Here is a 1227-nt window from a genome sequence, read left to right on the forward strand (position 1 = left end):
AAGACAAGGAACAGAACAGAGTGTTAGTATTATAGTTAATACAAGATTCACAATGCAATTATTTCTGGATATCATCTGTGATGTAAACTTCCTGTATACCCTGAAGAAATGTGTATGGCAAACTGTATAATTTACTTTCAGTAGTGTGGGCTCATTCATGTTCAACTAAAGCTTTGCCATATTAATGTCAATATTCAGGTTCTAATTTAAGAAAAGACGTAGGACCAAGTATACCCAACAGAAAACTATGGTTACTATGTATATGCCAACACCAGATAGCCCAGAAATCAGTACCCTTTAAACAGTGTCCTCCAGACTGGGTCCCTTCTCACCTGAAAAAGCAACATCTTCCATAGATGAAAGAACATGCCCTTTTCTCATACACTGAACTTACCATAGAACTTACCATATAGATTAGCTTTTTGAACATTTTATGAACACATAATACTATTAACATTTTCTGTGGTCTCCACAAAGAACGAGCGTGATTTGTTTTTTGGGGGGATGAGGTTTTTCTAAAGTTTTCTTGGAGAAGAAAGCTTAAAGCAAAGCCTGGACAAGAAGTTACGAGATGAATAGAAAGAAAAGAAAATGACTATTTTAACTGGCACTGTCTTTAGGGGTGAAAAAATTGTGGCTGTATACAGAAAAGTGATAGAGAAATAGACAAGATGTCAGAGTTTCCCTCTAGAATTTTATGGTGGGTTTGGTGCAAAGAAGTCCCGGCGGAACAGCTGTTGAGTTATCCTTACTTCTACCCTAACTGTTCCTAGTCTGCAAAACTCTGCATAGACCAATGCACTAGAATGCTATTTTTTTCACTTAACCTCCAGAACTTAAAGTTAATGGACTAGGAAGCAAACATGTTAACAACAAGTTTTAACTTGCAATGTTTTCTGTGAATTCTTTTCAAATGAGGTGACATTAGCATAACTTAAAATGGTTAATTCAATGTTCAAGTGGAAATTAGTACATTCAAAATTATGTTTATTCACTATGCTTATCTATTTCCAAAATTCTTTCATTTCTTGTAAAAGAAATTCAACACCTATTAAGCAGTTGCTCCCACATCCTGTTGTCCCCTGTCCATGGAATCCACCTATGTGTGTTCTGTCTCTATAGATTTAACTATTCTAAATGGAATCATAAAATATACTAGAATTTTTTCACTTAGCATGATGATTTTGAGATAAATTTATATTGCAGCATTTTTCAATATTGCATTCC

This window comes from Otolemur garnettii, unplaced genomic scaffold (genome assembly GCF_000181295.1).
Source record: "Otolemur garnettii isolate 467f Iridium unplaced genomic scaffold, OtoGar3 scaffold00022, whole genome shotgun sequence".
NCBI classification, from domain to species: Eukaryota; Metazoa; Chordata; class Mammalia; order Primates; family Galagidae; genus Otolemur; species Otolemur garnettii.